Here is an 18175-nt window from a genome sequence, read left to right on the forward strand (position 1 = left end):
AAAATAATAGCTTCTTGGGGATATATCAGTGAAGTTCTGCTGCAAAAACGAGAGAAAGAATGTGGTGGTAAGAATAAAAATTGGAGTCATGCTCTGTTACCAAGGTTTTGAATAAAAGCTAGTAATGATTTATGGTCCTAATGGATAATTGGGCCTTTGGGTTGGTAAGTTTTGCTCTGCCACCTTTCAAGACAAAGGATGAAAAAAAGAATAAAATCAGAAAATTAATTCAAATTTAGAATAGACCGTTCCAGTCTTTGGCAGGAGTTGGTTTTGTGAACATGTAGGGGTGAGGGGTGGATTTTATATGCCCTAAACATCTTCAGCAGAACTGTGGAAGACCAGGTTGTTCAGCTGATATTTAGGGATGTGTTTCCTTCACTTTGTGAAATTGTATAGACACCCTTCTTACTTATGGATTATCTCTGGCTGAGAAGAGTATATTTTATGCTTAAAAGACTTAAATACAGTTCTAAGAATGGTATTTTCCTGGTATAGACAGTATTTCTAAGGTAGGTTTACACATTTCTGGACACTGGAATCACTGATACAAGGGACAAAAGAAAAGTCAGTATTTCTGCTATTAACATTTTCAGATTGTAGGTATTTTGCTGCCACAAGATAAGCCTTTGCAATTCCAAGGGGTGGTTAAATAATCCCTGAACCTCTGTGCCTGTGTGTGAGAGAGCAAGCAAGAAGGGCCTTACCGAGCCCTAAGGAGCATAAAACATCTTTCATCCAGAGGCCCATCCTTCATCAGGCATTGGACTGAGAGAGAAAAATTGCCAGCAATTTGCCCTAAATGCATAAAACTAGGTGGAACGATTGTGTGTGGGGGCAGTGGCAGGAGTGAGAGCAAGAAGTGCATCTAGCTTGCAGCTATGCAGCTTCTGTAGTTTGGGGTTGCTATAGGGACAGCTGGGCCTGTCCTGTCAGGGAGCTGGCACATCAATCACCTGCTCCTTCTGTGCCTTGACCTGTTTGGTTGTTTTTTTTTTTTGTTGACTATAGAAACTCAGGGGGAAGAGGCCATTTTGGAGCTAGAGCTGGAGAAGGAGGGCCCTGGTTTCCCTCTTGGACAAGGGGCTGCGGTGGAGGGCAAACAGCTTTGGGTTGGTCAACCAGGTACTGGATGGGGCAGTGCTTAAATGATGGAAGCATTGAATAGTCTACTCTTCAAAATGTGTATGCCAACACGGACTGTCCAGTCCCAGAATAAAACTGCTGTTTGCCTTTCTGTGGGGCGAGTTGCTGGAGGGAAAGGGAAAGAGCTTAACCTGGTTCTGTCTGCAGGTGGGCATTTCACATCTTTGTCTGTTTTGGAGTGGGATAGGGAGCTGAAAAAGCTGTTTTGCTCAGAACCAAGAGCTGTAATTTGAGAGGGAAAAATATGAATGAATGATACATGAGCTTACAGTAACTGACAGGTGCATCAGTTGTATTTCAATCTGGAAGATTTCATTGTAGTTTGATAATTCTTTCCTGCTTTTTTTTCCTGGAGCTTGTCTTTCTTTAGTGCATGTGTTTTTAAACACTAAAGTAAATCAGATGCATTTCGGTGTGGGCTGAAAGATTAAAAATGGATACAAAGTGTATCCCAAACAAGTTTTCTTGCTTGAAGAAGCACAGAAAAGCCGTTTTCAGATTGTATGTTGGGTGTGTGAGGCGTAGGGTAGGAGATCAGCTTGTGTATGTACGTGTGTACTTATTTATTCATTTGTTGGCACATTCACAGTTTGAGGCAGTTGTCAGTCACATAAAGTAAGTCTTCAAAGAAATACACAGCAATCAGTAATTCTGCAGAAACCTCAGTGATGAAGTTAAGCTTGTGCACAAGTGCTGGCAAAGTTCAGCTCCACAGGAATTAGGCAGGCACATCACACTGAGTTTTGCTGGGATCTGAATGCTTAATGTCTTTTGCTCCAAAAAAGTTTTGGCCTGGAACCACATAAATGTACATTTGGGGAAAGCACAGTGGGTAAATCAGGCTTCTTCACAAGAACAGTATGTTTTGGCTTAATGAGTGCTTGCTCTACTCTTTTACAGATCCTCATTTTGATTTATATCCTGCATGATTTTGTTTGTCTTTTCAGATGAAACTGCACAGTTCTTTTTTTTTTCTTTTCTTTTTTTTTTTTTAATGAATATTTTAAATCTAGTTATACAGGACAGCAGTCAAAACCACACAGTGATTCCAAAAAAGACTAATTGGTTTATTTACCCAAAATCCAGGTTCTTTTATGCTCTCATGCAAAATTGCCACAACAGGTTTTGTTAGAATTTGAATCTAGGATCATATTTTATGGCTAGACATTAAGAAAATTGGACAAAATAGGTAAGTTAAACAGTATAATTAAAAATACAGACCAGCAAATCATATCCAATAATAGTTCACTTTTCTGCTGCTAATCAAATATGCTAGCACAAATTAATGGCTTGTTACTTAAGCATGCTGGAAAGACTTTGTTCTAGTACAAAAGGCATTCAGTTCGAGCGTGTGTTACAATCTTCTAACCAGCAAAGCTGGAGGTTGGACATAGCTATAAATCCAGTGTGTTCTGGGAATAGAAGCTGGCAAAAACACTCCCAGCAAAATAATCAGAGCAGGATCTTGCTGAGATTTGGACACTGGCTAACGTAACTAAGTGCAGATGGTTGTGTGGACTGAAAGACATTCTCAGAATAAGAGTCCTGTCCAAACACATGGTGATTTTTATGGCAGAAAAAAACCCAAAGAAGTGGGGATAATAAAACATATACTTGTATTTCTGATAAAGTATTTTGTTTTCCTCAGCTTGCCTGTACTGATGTGGTCAAGGCTACCTCTGCCACATCCTTGGCTGAGGCCTGTTGAAGCTTCTGTGAGTTGCTTGGGTTGTGGCTCTGGTGCTTACCTGAAGGTGTCCATGGGTTCTCAGTGTGGGTACCATAGTCTCTCTTCCATCAGCGGAAAGGAGTAAGCATTTCTGAAAGTGTTAGCCTAAAGTAACAGCTAAAACAGGTCAGGTGAATCTTATCCCAAATGCCTGGTTTTGTCTACCAAATACAAAGGGAGTCTGGGGATAATGGTGAGCTTGTATGAATATATTTGTACTGTACAAAGAGTTTGGCCAGATAAATTCTGAAGAAATGTGGCTCTGAAGATATCTTGCCTCTGATTTCTGGGAATCCTGAGTTAGCTCTTCAAACTCTTCTGAGGCATTGGGTAAGTCCTGGGCTGCTGACAGCCTGGCAATCTTGTGAATTGCCCTGCATGCAACCATTTTCCCTCCTGTTTTTGTGCTGGCCTCTCATACTTACTGTAATTTCCCTGTGATGAGTAGTCTGACTGATCCAAAACTAGGAAATTGGGGTTTTGGTGCTGTATGGTTCAGGAAGACATAGTCTACTATAGGATTTTATTTTGCTCATACTTGAGATGACTTCTGTTTGTAATTTGGATTTATTTATGGGCAGCTTTACTCTTTTGCCAAAAGTTTTGCCTATACCCAGAAATAGTAATTTACATTCCCACTGCATCATTCTGTTACCCTAAGTTTACTTCTTTGTCCTCAAAAAACTAAGTAATTGCCATTAGTTTTGCAGCCATATCTGAATTATTTTAATCCCTACTCCACTGCCTGCATTGTGACATAATTTCTTTTCTCTTGGTTTCTTCTTATTTATATAGCTAAAAACCCGCCTGCTCTTTATTTTCCTTAACAATTTTTAATTTAGCTGGTGTTTCTTATTTTAATTCTGGCTTTCTGGCCTTCTGGTTTCAGAGGAATTTTTTTGCCTCTTTTTGTTTTTTTTTTTTTTTTGTGCTGTGGTTCTCTGCCTACTCTTGATGACTTTCTGGTTGGCTCCACCATCCTTGCTTCCAGCTTCTTCCCCCTGCTTTTATTTTGAGGGTAAGTTCCACTTTGCTTTTTACCATTGATTTAAAGATTCTCCAGATTTGTCAGTGTTAAAATCTTTGAGGTATTAGTTGCATTTGAGTTTTATAATTACTTTTATTAACTTCCCTAAATTAGGGCCTTTTGGATGTTAACACTTTACATTCAGGTCTGGTTTTGTTCTTCCATTCTAACCCAGATTATAATCACTTCTCTAATGTTCTCACCACTTACCAAAACTGTCTGAAATATCACTTAGGTTCAGTAACTAATTGAAGGTACTTGTGCAGCAGAGCAAACTTTTTTTTTAGTACTAATCTAGTAAAAATGTTTATCTTCATTCCCCGAAGTAAGTAAATCTAATGCACATAGATTCCCTTTGACCTTTGAATGGGGCTAGCAATTCATAAATGTCAATTCATTAAAATACCAGACTATCCCATTACCTTTACCACAAATTCAGCTTTTCCAAATCATTCCATACTGTGCTGCCAAGGTGTGGTTGCTATTCTGCCTTGTTTATGTTATGCCCACAGTGTCAGATTTCATGTCTTATATTGTTAGTTTAGGCTCTCTGTCTGTAGTGTATGAATATACTGTCTGCTTAGCATTGATTTCACCCAGATCCCTGTTTGCATTGAGTAAAATCTTCTAGATTTTTTTTTTTTTTAGGTAATCCTTCCCCATTTTAGCCAGCCAGTCCTCTGCTGTTTCTCTATATTCCTCTTTACCTGAATTTCCTGGTTTTCTGAGCTGTGAAATTCAAGTGCAGAAATCTGAATTCTCCAGTTCCTTCCCATAATTGCTTAATTTACAGTTCTTATTATCAGCAAGGCCAGTCCCATTACAAGAGACAAGATTTGCCCAAGACCTTGGGATACAATCCACCAAGAAGAGCCCCCAGACGCTTCATCCTATACTGCTGTATTCAGCCTTTTGACCATCTCCTGTATTTGTCAAGTCAGACCTGTGACTAGACCAACAGCTGTTATCTTTCAGTGTTCTGTCATGGAAGAAAAAAGGAGAAATTATGTGCCCAGAGCAGCCAAACAGAGTCTGCAAACCATTGAGAAATAGATCTTACAGATGGTTGCTCTGTGATTGATTAAAAATGAAATAGCCCATTCTTCCCCTTTGCTTCCAAGAAAGAAACACCAAATCTTTCCACAATGGCTTGCTTCTTCCCTTAGAAAGACAATTTCCTCCTTTTTTATTTTCTTTCTAATTGATTATGCCCCTCACTGACAAGTGAATAGAGTAACTGTAATTCCAGATGTTGGGAAGAAAGCATGGTTATTTTAGAAATTTTCACAAAGCAAGTGTTTCCCATTAGATCTGAGTGAATTTGATATAGTAGTTTATTTGCAGACAGTACATTTATCAAAAAGTGACATTTCTTGCAGATTCTTTAGTTCCTTTTATCTGGTCAACTTCAAATAATAGCTTCAGGTGAGAGAAATGGGGAGAAAATGATTCTGAATGTCAGCTTGTTTTGTTTCAGTAAAAAAGTGAAGGCAGGTTTTCAGTTCTGTTGTGAAAAGCTTTATTCAGCACATCAAAATTAATTATTAATTACCTAAACTTCCTGGAGTGTCCTTACGAAACAGGGTGAAGGAAGGAGGAGATGGCATTTGTTAGTTGGATGCAGGACTATACTTGAAAATACTTGGCTCAAAGCATTTTTCTTCTTCCTCAGGCTGGCTGCCAAAATGGGGAAAATCACATTCACCCAGTTCTGCTCTTGATATTAAAAGTCTTCTTGTTGAAGGAGATGCTGAATAAACAGTTCTTTAATGAAGTTGCCACATACTATATATTGTCTATATAGGTAATTTGTGTTTTCTGCATAGACAGTTCTCCAGGACCAGAATTCACAAGTGATTTGCTCTTGAGAAAGCAGCTTCTTTTCAACTGATTCATCTTTTGGCCTACCAAACTGAAATAACACAAAATGGATGAAGTAAAACAAATCTCTTGTACTGAGAAGGTCCAGCAGGTGGAACAAGATCTAGCAGCGCAGCTGGCAGAGGTGAAAGCAGAAATAGGAGACAACAGGATACTCCTGAAGGGAATACCAAGCAGGGCATACAGGTAACAAGAATGTTCTAGGGAGTGAAGGAGAGTGTCAGATTATAGCAATGCTTTGTATCTCTTCTTGTTTTTTTTTTTTTTGTCATGATACAAAAGTCATGTGTCTATATAACTGTTCAATTTCAAGACCTGAATGCACACATGGGAGCCAGGAATAACAGCTTTTTCATCGTGTATTTACCACAGAATTATGGTTGAAATGAAAGAGAATGTCAAAACAAACTAAACTGATTTCATGTTATATATTGTAATCAAAACTTTAAACCTCCCTAGCACGTAGAAGAATAGAATCATAGAATAGTTAGGGTTGGAAAGGACCTTAAGATCATCTAGTTCCAACCCCCCTACCATGGGCAGGGACACCTCACACTAAAGCATGCCATGCAAGGCCTCATCCAACCTGGCCTTGAACACTGCCAGGGATGGAGCATTCACAACCTCCCTGGGCAACCCATTCCAGTGCCTCACCACCCTTACAGTAAAGAACTTCTTCCTTATATCCAATCTAAGTCTATGTCAAGTATTCCTTCTTGCAGTGAAGAGGAAGTGGCTTTAAACATAACGCTGGGATATATAAACACAGTGATCGCATATAAGACAGATGCTCTTGCTTTCCTCAGAGATGGTGAGACGCAAGCTATCTATGACAATGTACCCAGGTTTGGCATTGTGCTCCAAGGAAGCTGTAAACTAATTAGAGAATACGCAGAGGAAAACAGGTGATGAACACTTGAGTAGGATACTTAAAAATGGAAAAAGCTGGACTTACATCTCCAGTCCATTTTCTGTAGATTATAAGTATTCAGACGTGTGCACATGAGAGATTGCTGTAAAGATGAAGGGAATAAGTTTCTGTTTGTACTTACGAACATGACAAAAAAATAATGAGCTAAAATTCTAGCTTTCCAAAGATGGTGTAAGTTAAACACTGATAGCCAGAATAGGAGGTTACTGACCATCCATGATGGCCATCCACCTTTATTAACAGAATAGACAAACATCTTTAAGGAACAAATTTACTTTTTTCTTGTCTTAGAGCAGTGGAAGAGGTAGCAGATCACAAAACCCTTCCCAGTCTTACCTCTTTAGGGCTCTGAAGTGCTCCAGCAGTTTCCTGTGTATTGCTTTTAGAAAAGACTTAGGAGCCCTTTTGTTGACAGCCATGTTTTCACTTACGTTTTTAGTTTTCATGCATTCATTTTATTCAGTTACATGAAGACTATGTACTGTATTCTTCCTGTAAACATATTGATCATAGAATCATAGAATATCTTGAGTTGGGAGGGACCCATAGAAATCACTGAGTCCAATTTCATGTTCCTCACAGAGCTACCAAAAAATAAACCATGTGCAGAAGAGCATCATCCAGATGCTCCTTAAACTCTGACAGGCTTGGAGCTGTGACCACTATCCAGAAGACCCTGAAGAGCTTGTTCTAGTGACCAACCACCCTCTCAGTGAAGAACCTTTTCCTATTGTTCAGTGTTGATGCATGAGAATCAAAAACTAGCTCTCCTCCAGAAGTTTACTCTGCCCTTCCTTCTGTGATACTGGGATATTAGGAAGTTAATTAAATTGTGAAGGATGCTTGTCAAGGAGCTCCACTGCATAGTCAGGGGTTGTAGGATGTGTCCATAGAATTGACAAGCATCCAAATGAACTTTATAACGGCTTTTTATGAAAAGTAGAGGTGGAGGAAAACAGTTTGCCAAGAAATGTCTGACAAATAAATTCTGCTGCTGTAATGTACAATTTTCATACCATTAAATTTGCTTACTGGTAGCTACACCATCTGTCAGGCCTGACAAATGTTTGATTTATACCAGCTTGTAACATCCTGCTGAGCATTTTTTGTTCCTGCAGTTCTGTTGCAATTCTCAAGGATGCAGCTTAATTCAGAAAAGAAAGGGAGGTAATACTAAAGAAAGGCTTACAGGTAGGTAGCTAAAATTTGTGTTGGCTGAAGTCTATTTGCTCTTCACTAAGTAGTACTTGAAAATTAAAATCAGAGAAAGTGATATGTTTTGGGGAATCTGGGCCTGTAAAGACAGCATGGAAGGGGTCATGATGTTGTTTGCCTAGTAGCAAAATAGCAATAGCATAATTTTTATTTAAATAATAATGTGGCCCTAGCTCTGCAGCATTTGTTTTTGTTGTTTGTTTGCAACTTCCAACTAAATTCAAAGCCTGAACATTTTCCGGTATTTACCACTTGGTTTTTAATGTATTTTTATATGTATAGATAGACAGCTCCTGAAAAAGAGATTTATTCAGCACGTGCTCCGTTTGCAGGCGACAAAAGCAAAACCTCTTGCTATTCAGGCTGATGTCGTGCAGAGGGAGTTAGAGAGCTGCGGTAGAAGAGAGCATGCAGTAGCCGCTGCCGCCGCATGAGGTAGTTGCTCCAGCTTGCTGCGAGGATCCGAGAGCTTTCCTCTGGCCTGCAGGTTGCACTGTGCACACTTGAAAATAAAAACAGTATGAAACTCCTTCCTTAAAACGGGCACGAAGATGTCAGTGCTTGTGGCTGCCTCATACGATGTAAAAATCTCTTTCTTTAAAGGACAGGAATCTAATCAAGGTCAGGTGGGCTGGGCAAGAATTCCTGAAGCTTTTGTGCTGTTTTAGTCTATGTTGTGGGTTATTTTCTTTTTCATTTTCAAACTGGAGCTCAAATTTCTAGGTCCAGCGGACTGAATTCTGCCATTTTCATTGTATTAACTGCTTTTTTTTTTTTTTTTATTCCCACAATAATATTTTTCACCGAGCCGATTTAGGGGAAGTACTCTTCATGGATAAATGTAACAGCACAGTGGTCTTTGGTGTGTGATTAGGCGTTTTGGTGTTATTCTGTGATGCTAACTATGATCTATGTCCTGCTTAAGTTTCCTCTAATGCTAAGGTTTACAAATGTGTGATTTGCTGGTTATTTCTGATTTTATTCAAGCATTTTGTGGACAGAATTACTCAGCTAGTCCAGAGTAAATATTTGCACATGCTTAGGTGGAAGAGCTTTTGTACACACAGCAGCGCTATGGCACACCTTTATTCTCCCTATCGGGTGGGAACCAAAACCTAGGATCCAGCACATATATATCTAGCACAGTATCTGTTCATGAAAAAGAGATATGTTAGAAATGGCTTCTTTTCCACCCAAGTATGATTTATCTCCAGACATTCACTCTCAGCTGTCTGCTGTCTGTCAGTATTAGCTGCTCAGAGAGATTTACTGTTTGGACTGGAATTCTCTTTTCCTCACTGGTAGGAAATACCATTTGTAAGCATTTAGGAAGGAAATAAGCCTTTGAGATTATGCTCAAAACTAGAATTCCTCATGCAGTGGGAATGCAACCACCTGTCTAGCTAGTAAGGGAAGAAAATGCAGAAATGCATAACCTGACAGTGTCTCCTTTATGTACATAAACAGGAATGAGTTAGTCACATCGTGGAGGAATACAATTATGCAGTTCAGTGGGCTGCAAGACCTTCAGCAGCAAGGGAAAGTTTCCTGACAGGAAAGAAAAATCCAGTGAATGTAGTGACACAGGAAGATCAAATGACTTACACACAGTGCTTAGTGTGTTGCCTGCACTCTCTGGAGGTAATTCACCATTTTTCTCCAAGTAAAACAAGCAGGTTTTGAACAGTGAGATATATTTTGAAACATTCAAGTCCTGGATAAGAAAGGAAGGTAAAATTCAATGTCAAAGGAATATAAAGTTTGTAGATAATGAACTTGATTTCATACATACAACTTTCAGTTCTTTTAGCAGATTGATTTTACTTGAAATTAAATAGTACAATGGTAATGCTGAATTTAGGTAAGTGGAATAATGAGATCCCTGAATACAGTGTAGATAGTGTTGGGCTGCTTTGATTTGAGGAGATCCAGGAGGAGAAAGAGAAATCTTGAAGAGACCTTTTGTGTGTGTGTGTTATTACTGTGATGATGTTTTGATAGAGCAGGACACTGTCAAGGAGCTGAATCATCTAGTCTACACACTTAGACTAGATGACTTGAGTATTTGTTTAAGTGTCTCCTTTTGAAATCTGAATACTTTCTTATTTTATCTAGTTTCTGTAGTGATTCTATGAGTACTACAAGTCACTGGCAGTGAATAAACTTCTGGAATTATACATAATGGATAACTATGGTTTGTTTTTTTCTCTTTTGTGTCTTATTTTATTACTAAATTTGCAACTGAACAGTTTGCATGCTTTCTAGAGGACTGAGAATAACAGATATGTTCTTATCTCCAGGTTCTCCAGCATTTGCCTGTTTCTTACAAAATGAATGTGGCTGATCAGAAACATCCTGATGTGGCCCAAGACAACTGGGACAAATTAAGAAGTGCTTTTAATAAGAATTCAGATATTTTTAATATTGATGTGCTTGCCTGTTCAAGAGCTTTAGGAAGAAATTGTGAGAAATTATCAGCTTTCCTTTAAAACCAGAGGTCCTACAGATAATGGATCTGTTGATGTATAATCTTTGAGAAAAGTTAGAAGTGAAAATGTTGCCAACTTTGTTTTATATGCTTAAGCAATTTGGAGTATAGTTTTTAAAGTCAGCAAGAATTCTGGAAATCTGGTGTCCAAATTCCAGTGTAGAGCCCTGAATCTGCAGCAGTCACTGTGCCCTGTGCTGCAGAAACAGGGAGTTCAGAAGGATAATTCTGGGACCAACTCAGTGGAGAATGCAGGATATTGTCCCAGTTATGCCAAACCCTAAAACTCATCCTTCCAACTTTCTGCAAGATTATTACTTCAAATATTTTTTGTGGGTAGCCTGATTCTGGAGAAATTAAGGAGAGAGAACTATTGTTTTAGGACTTATGCTGAAGTATCTCTAAAAAAATCTCCTTGTGGTTACTTTCAAGTTCTCCTTCATTTTGAAGGAAGGGAGTGATGTTGTTTATGTAGTCACCCATGTGAGTGGTACTTAGCAGGCAAGGCAGCATTCCTGATGCAGAGTGTTTAAATCCTATGATTTAACCCATGCTTCTCAGAATGGGAATGGTGTAGAACTGTGGGAGCTCACAGGATTGTTTCTGGAAAAGAACAGAACAACCTCTCTCTCCTAGGAACTAGGCAGGATGTGCACCTCCTCCTTGCAGTTGAGAAGGGGGCTGGCTAGGGTAGAGGATCTGTGACTTGTCTTCCCTCTCTCCTTTCTCCACTGGAAACCTCTACCACAATGGATGTGCCTGTGACTCTGCACAGGGGAGCAAGGGACAGCCCTGGCCTGGAGTTGCACTGCCCAACCACCCGTGCCAATGGAGTAGGAACAGTGCTAGAGAAAGTGCAGATTACCTGGGATAGATAGGGGATCTTTAGCCGTTAGTGATCTAAGTTCTAACTGGTCTAATTGTGTTGGTACAGCCCTCTTTCACTCCTTAGGTTCAAGGGCATCCCATGATGGTGAGATACAGCCCAGAGGTGCAGTATTAAGGTACAGGGAAAGGAGAGCTAAACTCCTCTCCAAACAAACCCCTTGAACAGGCCATGTTTCTCTTATATGAGCAGGATGGGAGAGGGAGTTGGAGTATTGTGTGCAGTTCTGGTGTCCTCAACATAAAAAGGACATGGAACTGTTGGAACAAGTCCAGAGGAGGGCCACGAGGATGATCAGGGGACTGGAGCACCTCCCATATGAAGACAGGCTGAGAAAGTTGGGGCTGTTCAGCCTGGAGAAGAGAAGGCTGCGTGGAGACCTCATAGCAGCCTTCCAGTATCTGAAGGGGGCCTACAGGGATGCTTGGAGGGACTATTCATTAGGGACTGTAGTGATAGGACAAGGGGTAATGGGTTGAAACTTAAACAGCAGAGGTTTAGACTGGATATAAGGAAGAAATTATTTACTGTTAGGGTGGTGAGGTACTGGAATGGGTTGCCCAGGGAGGCTGTGAATGCTCCATCCCTGGCAGTGTTCAAGACCAGGTTGGATGAAGCCTTGGGTGATATGGTTTAGTGTGAGGTGTCCCTGCCCATGGCAGGGGGGTTGGAACTAGATGATCTTAAGGTCCTTTCCAACCCTAACTATTCTATGATTCCATGATTCTATGATCCATAATTTTAGATACCATGGGCTAATAATGTACAGAAAAGGACACAGACCTACAGTGTTACAGAGGTCAACTGTGCCATTTGTTTTGCCATGGACTAGACACTTACTGGTATTACAAAGCAACTCAGAAGTGCTCTAGTTCATTTTGATCTTCAGTATCTAGTTATCTAATATTTGAGGAACAATATCATGTTACCATCATAAGCTTCATTCATCTGCTATCCAGATCTAAGCCTCGTAGATTAAACAGCAGATGATTAAACAAGACATTAAAAACAAAGCTGAAAGAAAGCATGGAATAGAAACACAGATGGCCCTTTATTGCTGAAACACTGAGATAATAAATTAGATTATATGTAGCTCCACTAAACACCAGGAGTTTAGCTGAACTTTAGCAAACTGTAACTTACCTGTTAAGATCTTTGTGTGTATCAGCAGTACCTACCAGTACTGGGTAAAGGAGAATCAGCTGACACCTATTTGGACTTGAAAAAATCTTTGGGAAAGTAGTAGCAGAAAAAGTGCTGTTTATTATGGCTTGGCCTAAGACAAAACCCAACCAACCAACCAAACACCCAGTGTTAAATATACCCGTCAAAGAGCTGAAATGAGGGAAGATGGTAAAACTTACAGAAACACGATAGTTTTTGCTCTTCAAGGATGAAGGAATACTGATACCCTACAAAGCCTTGAGCAAGCCTGAGATGAGAAGAAGTAGAAAGCATTTCAGTTCTTCTAAAAATGGGCTCTATGTTGTCAACAGACTTTTTAACACTGATACCGGACCAAACTCAGCCAACCCCAGTACACACTTGTTTCAGAAGTTTGTGATAGCAGCATCATGCCAGAATCAGATACTGGAGGAGTGATAACCCTGAAATAGTAGCATACTTGAAGTTCTTTTGGCATGTGAAGACTGGGGAGGTGTGTGTGTGAGAAGAATGTTGTACACCCCTGAGCCAGGACTCTGTTCAAGCAGTAGAATTTGTTGGCTGGCGTCCTTTCCATGGTAGAAAATAGGCACTCCTACAAGAACCATGGAGGTGCCCTGGCCTGCAACAGCTGTTAGTCTTTGGGGGCCTGGGGTAGAACATTTATAAAAGAGAAATTAAAATAATAAAAATCTATACAATGTGTTTTCCTCCCAACCGTTCAATTCTGTGTCATAGATCAGGACAATAAAAGAGGAATTAGGGAAGTTGGAATTAGATGATCTTAAGGTCCTTTCCAGCACTAACTATTCTATGATTCTATGATGAGGTGGATGCAAAGCAAAGGGCACTGACAGCATTGCTTACAGTCATCTTACAGTCATGTTGCTTAGTGTTGATGTTCTCCAGCTGGTCTGATTGTGGCTTTTTGCAGAATCCTGCCACAGGGTTCACTCTGCCTGACCACAGCACTGAAATCGAGGAGCTGAAACCTCAGTTCCAGCTTCTGCTTTCTCACTTTGGTATTGACTATGACCTTAAGGACCTCAAGAACTCAGCTGATGAGATGCAACTTTTTATCCTGGTAACTGAAATGTACTTCTCAGTACGAAAACCAACCAACCAACCAAACAAACAAAACGTCGGTAGAAGCATGGAAGGAAGTTCCATTTATTACAAGTCAGTGTTTTGTGTCATGAAAAACTAAGATTGTTAGTCCATTTTTGCTCTTGACAGGAAGCAGCAGAAAGGCTCAGCTTGCTCCCACTAAACTATAGTTAACTGCTGATGTTCATCACATTTTCAGCATCATGGCTCTGAGTCTGTACCTTTGTTCTCCCAGCTGTCACTCGTGCTTTTCGTGTGTTTTACTCGAGTTTCCCTGCCCTTGTTTCGTGTCTCCCTGTGCTGTGGTCCTTCCACTAGAGGTCGGCTGCGACACACCGTTATCCCCCAGGACCTCACCTTGCCTGTAGCTCAGCGGTTGCCAGGAGGGAGACTGGTTTTCGTCTTTTCTGTCATCCAAAAGGCAAGCCAATCGAAAATCTCCAGCCTGTGTCCAGCGTCCAAAAGAGATGCCTAACTGTTCAATGGGAATTACATACTGCTTTTAAACACATGGCTTGCCTCAGCAGAAAAGGACAAAGGTTTGGTTGCATAAACTGGTCTAAGTCTTTCATCAAATTAACATTTGACTAGTCCATCCATGATAAGCACAGGCAGACATGTTTACACAACTAGGCAATAATGTATATGACCTTCATGGTCAGCTGGCGGTGGTATACTAATTTTTGAACAGGATTTTCAAAGTACATCTTCTAAGCTAATACTATTCCTCCTGAAGCCAGTGATGATAAATTTGCCATTGACTTTGGTTGAAAGACTATGTTTTTGAAAATCCTGGCCTTCTTTTTGGAATCCTCAGAGTTAACAGCGGGGAGTTTCATCATGTCTGCTGGAAAGAAAACACAGGACCAGAGCATCTCCTTTGTCACTTTATCTCTTAATTTATTTATTTATATATTTTCAGCTGATAATATGCAGTAATACTTTGCTCTAGGATTTAATATCCAGCTTGGGACATTTATAGCAGTACCATCTCCTTTATGCTTTAGGTTGTCTGAAAATTTAGAAACTTCTTCTGCAAACAGCAGATTATGAGAATGTTTCCAGTTTATGACACTGGAGTTTCTTGGTCAGAGAACTGGGACATACTAAATCCTGCCAGGGCTTTTAAGCAGAAAGCCAACTGGATGCCTTTTCTAAAGGTAATTATGAGGAAATTTCCATTTTCAGTTGTGTTAGTCCTAACAAGATACATTTCAGTTTAAATTGTTTCTTTTGACAGAGTGATGATTTTTTAGTAATTCAAGCCATATTAAACTACTGTGTTTCTGTATAGTCAAGAGCTGTTTTTCATGTCTGTTGAAAATATAAAATGGATGAATTGCACTCTTGCCTCCTATACCACAAACATGTAGTGATATTCCTAAATTTTGTGGTTACTTTTATGTCAACGAGATTAAGCCTAAAGTAGATCCCTGGCAGCAAAGCTTTTGGTAAAACTGAAACAATGGGAAAAAGTGGATAAGCTTATGGACCTTCATTCAAAATTTGCAGAAGTAATACAACTTAAAGTGATTTAATTTAATGTTATTTTAATTTATTTGTTGGACTTGAAATAGAAATTGAAATCTCTAGATACAGGTTGCCTCAGGTTTATGTATCATGTGTATATGCCTGAATTCATTAAAGATCCATTACTAAAGTGCTATGAAGATCCCCCACACACTTCTCAGTTCAGCGGTTTCAAAAGACAGCTTGAACACTTGCATAAATATTCAAAAGCTCTGAAGTTCAATTAAGTCAGATGAACATAAGCCCCAGAATTTGTGCCCAAGGGGTTGCTCAGAACAGTTTTTTATAATGTGGCCTGTGCTCAAGACAAGGAATGATACTTCAGTAGTGAGGTACAAGTCTAAACCTTGGTAGGGCTCAGTATGCCCTAGGGAGAAATTACTGAATGTCTATAGTTTGGTTCTAGCTTTACAGGTGCTCTTGGTCCTGGTGATGTATTGACATTTGTGGCTGTTTTGAGGATGTCCTGCAGGACAGCTCTGTCTAGTCTGCCTGACATCTAGCCTCCTTGGAAAAGTGTAAAGGTGCATTCACAGTTCAGACCTGCTTTGCATCTGCAATGAGCCTGAGGCATCCCTAACAACTCACATCATTGTCTTGCAAATGGAGATCCTCTATGAAGAGCAGCATTCATTTGTCCTAGTTGCATCTTATGCACTGAATGTACCCTGCACGGCTGACTTGCCTGTGCCCAGGGACCTTTGCTTATTCATGACTGCTGCAGATGCATGAATGAACTGCAGGGTCTGATGGGCTGGTCAGGTGAACTGGGGTCTTGGCACATTTTTCCCAGTGAAATTTGAACAGGTCTGGTATCCTCACCTATAAAACTGGTATAATAGGTGTTCTTTGCTTCTCAAGGATGAGCAAAACTAATGCAATTAAGATGGTGAACTCCTGCTGTAGGGCTGGGCTTGTATAGATATCTCAGCCAGTTAGCCTAATGTGGCAATCAGAGAATGAGATTACTGCATCTCATCCCCCAGGTGAACCTGAAGCACTACAAACAATAAGGAGACCTTGTAGTTCAGCTCCCAGTCTTACATAGGAACCAGAAAATAAATCCCTTTTATGAAGCTATGGAGGACTTGTGCCCCTATCTGCCCTCTTCTACCAATAATCACATTCCTGCCAAATGGGAAGTCCTTGGCAAGCTCTATCTTTCTTCCTTTAGTACCTGGGCAGTTTTGGGAACACCAGAGCAGCCTAAGCGGTGTCTCCAGCTCATGTGAGGCTATTTTATTATTGAAACATCGCTGGGCTCCTTGGTCTTCTCTCCCCAGGGAACCACTTCTGCAGTCCATACAATTACCTCTGTCCTCAGCTTTAAAGAACCCCTGCTGTCTAGAAATGGTGTAGTGGGCATGTCACAGAGCCATAGGTGATGCTGTGACTATGTTCAAGTTCTGAGCAGCCCTTGATTTAGGACCCTTACAGGGGTTGCTGCCTTCATTGGGGGTGCTAGCTGGAGAGGGGAGGAAGCTTCCCATCCACATGGGGACTGGGGCAGAACAGGGGAGAAGGTGTCAAAAAAGCAACCAAGGCAACATGAAAATACCCAGCAAAAGGCAAAAGCAGTTAGTGCCAGCTCAGCAGAGTAGAGCCCTCCGTGCTGTAGCCATGGTCCACATGTGCAGATGGTGCCTGCTCTGTTGCCAAGCCGTCTCTGGATTGCTTAGGATCCCATCAGCATCTTGTATCCTCTTTAGGCAGGTACTTGCTTTGCCTGCACCTGAAGCTGACCTCAGTGAAATGGCAACAAGGGAGCCTTTGTAAGCAGTGTTGGTTGGGCTGAAGGCAGGAGGATCATATGGCTGTGCTGGTGCAAACTATGCTGTGGTTTGGTTTAGGGAAAATGGAAGCTCCTGACTTCCCACACAATTCTTTCACAAGCCTCTTCCCACTTCCTGACTTCTGATTTTGTGTTTTAGTGTCTAATAAGCCTAACAAGCCTAACAATAGCTTTAAGGGAGGAGAGGTGCTTGGCAGTGGAATGCCAGATAGTAAAGGTGTTTAGTAGGGAAGCAGTATGGATTAGAAGTTATTGACTTGAAAATGAATAAAGGAAATGCTTGGGAAAGTTGTAATTTACATTTTCATTGAAGGCTGCTTGCTTCCATGCCCTCCCATAATTTTTTTTTTCCCCTTTCCCTCCTGTGTTAGGCAAGGTTCCATTTGTTTTGACTTTTTAGCATCTTTGTTCAAAAGAGATTGTAGATGTAAAACTCATGCTCTTAATCCCCCTAGAATTCCTATGAATTATTTGCTAGAATTCATGTCAACAGAATTTTACTGATGCCAATCATTGCTGAAGCATGACCATGTTCTTCAAATTATACTTCTGATACAAGCAGCAATTAAAGAAAAATCCTGCAAGATTAGACGTGTTTTTCAAAACTTACTTATGTACCACTACTGATGTTGTTTAACCTGCTTTTTTGCAGTACTCTCTATATATTTAGTCTCCCAAGCTCCTATTGAACATTTGTTATTTACTTTTGTGGGTCTCACAAAGCATTTGAGAGAGAACTCTTCTAAAATCACAGAAATCAGAAAGTGAATGTGTAGACTTTGCAGCTGAAGTTGGCTTTACACTATTTTAAATAATTGAATGAATTTGATTTTGATGATACTCGCAGAAAGATCAGCCACTTATGGGGTGATTTTGTGGGTTTGGGTTGGGGTTTTTTTGTTTGTTTGACTTTTTTATAATTTAGAACTGAAATAAGCTTTCTTTTATGATCCCTGTTTTCAGACCTTTTCCCCTTGCCAGATATTTCACAAAGAAACCATTCTTTCAAATCTTGCCACAGCATGTAATCTTTGTGGAAAGCTTGGGTGAAAGCCATCATCACCACTAACAAAAGGAAAAATGGCTTTGCAGCCATTGCTCTGAGACAATGATAAAAAGATCATTCTTCCTGTTTTTTTCCATAGTGGCTTCTCACCAAATGCAATATGTTTGAGTTTGGTCAAAAACCATGTGCACCTCATTGAGGGTGAGGGGTAACAGGAGAGAGGGGATTACCCAGCAGTCACACTCCTCCATAAATCTCAGGAAAAAAGCACTT

This window comes from Melopsittacus undulatus, chromosome 3 (assembly GCF_012275295.1).
Source record: "Melopsittacus undulatus isolate bMelUnd1 chromosome 3, bMelUnd1.mat.Z, whole genome shotgun sequence".
Lineage (NCBI taxonomy): Eukaryota > Metazoa > Chordata > Aves > Psittaciformes > Psittaculidae > Melopsittacus > Melopsittacus undulatus.